The sequence below is a fragment of the Schistocerca gregaria genome, chromosome 3 (genome assembly GCF_023897955.1).
Source record: "Schistocerca gregaria isolate iqSchGreg1 chromosome 3, iqSchGreg1.2, whole genome shotgun sequence".
NCBI classification, from domain to species: Eukaryota; Metazoa; Arthropoda; class Insecta; order Orthoptera; family Acrididae; genus Schistocerca; species Schistocerca gregaria.
Window position 1 is genome coordinate 427,415,291 of NC_064922.1, and position 2,221 is coordinate 427,417,511.

Genomic DNA, 2,221 nt, shown 5'->3' on the forward strand with positions numbered 1-2,221 from the left:
TCCCGCCACACGGCCACTGACCTGAATCGAGGATTCCGCGCTGCCGTACAGTCGCCGGATATTATCGATAAAGGTGGGTGGAAAACCCATTCGGCTCATAATTGAGAACAGGAAATGATGCCGTCCCTTGTCGAATGCCCTGCCAAAACAATGGTAACCACCGCGGCGCGGAATCTGCGCTCCGTTGCCAGTGCGATTAAATCACGACATTCCTCTGTGGCCGTATGTTTATTAACTGAGCTACCCGGAATTGTCTGTTCTGGGGATAGAATGCTAACCAGTATCTTACGGCAACGCGTCACCAGGAGATGTGCAAAAATTTTATCGTCTGCAGTAAGCAGATTTAGGGAGCGTTAATGTGCTGTCATCACTTCTGGTGTTAGTTTGCGAATGGGTATAATAATTTCCGTTGTAATGAGTGGCGGTACGGTGTTGCTCATCGTCAACAGTTTGTAACCACCGAGTGACACAGTACTCGTTAAAGCCTGTGATATGGTAAGTGAACGGGGTTCACCTTATGAAAAAGGATTTTCGTATAGATATCGACCGCGTGTACCTGAATGGTGGCAAATCAGACTTACACCCACTCTGTAATAACAATGATCCGTCAAGCAAGTCCGAAATGCAATAACACGTCAGGATGGACCAAAAACAACACTTAAGATGCTACCAATTTGATAATAATACGGTCGCCAGCCTAATTAGGCATTAACTGAGTTTCTTCCCTGTACAAGTTGGTATATATTCATGCAAAACAACACGTAGTAACACTGCATAATATAGTAGAATTTTAGAACCAGAAAATCTATTGAACTGGCAGTTTCACGGTCTGTACTGATATGGAAAAACCATGAATACATAACACTACACTATAATGTATACTACAAAACTTTATACTGTCTATTAATCTGATTAAAATCGGGCATAGGTTAATAGGTTACCCTAGAAATAGCACTTTCGAGCCACACACAAAATGTAACTTTTGATAAAGATAAAACACTGATAAATTTTGACTTTTATATTGACTTTAACTTTTGCTGGTCAAACCAATTTAGAACACTTCAGAATTCAAATGAATAAAAAAGGGAGGGGTCCTGAAACAGTTATGATCACTGTATTAAAAAAAATTGATTACTGAAACTATTATGCGTTCAAGATTTCCAGTATATGAGTTACTACTGTTTTTATCTTATTTAGTGCTCATTTAAATACCTTTATATTTGTCTCGAAATAATTAAACTTCATTACTATATAAATATTCAAGTTATCTTTCAACTTCGTTAGACCTTCGTTATTAATATACTGGTTAATTAACGAAACACTTCTTTAAACACCATTCTAACATAGCTAGGACTGCAAATAATTATTATTAACACAAAATTTAATTTTTCATTTCGGGACACTCAGATTGCACGATATTTGGAAAGGACCCTGTCTAGATTAGTTGTGAGGATAATTAAATGATGGGAAAGTTCTGGTAAAATTTAGGTTATTATTGCACAGTTCACTCTCTAATCCATACGAATACAGTACTAAAAGTTTCAACCTGCTTGTATCGATTTGGCGGTTGGCGGGCGGCAAGGTGGCGAGGCACAAAGCACACGTACAACCACAGCAATGGCTCTTGATATATCGGCACTTTAATTCTTCTTAGCGTCGCAATACTTTTCCATTTAGTGCCTATGGAATTTTGCCATGCTGTGTGGGATTTGGAACGGCATACTTGAGGCTCAGTGAAATTACGTCTTCCAGGAGAGCCTCCTCGCTCCAGAAGGTGTTGCTCAAACCAGTGCCAGACTCCAACTACTCCTGAGCCCGTTGTGCCGTGAAGTGCGCGCGTACATTTTCCAGCGCTCGCCTGCCATCCACCTTTTACCGCTCCCTGACTGGCCGGGTATTCATCCGAGGTTTTGCATTCTACATGTCCTAACACATTGCCTACGTATGGACCAGATCCGCAGTTACAATTTTAAACATCTTACAACAGTTCCAACTTTTGTTACATTTCAATTCTATTACAATATTACTTGACATATGACATAAACATTAATATTCACATTGATACTTGTCTACAGTTTTCTTAATATAGTGACATGAACAAAAAAGAAATGAAATCAGAACATCAATTACACAAGTTTATCGAAAAATCAGAAGGAAAAAATTACCTATATGTACAATAGTGCAGCGTCGTTGTTGTTACAAGTTCGTGAAACATTGTTGT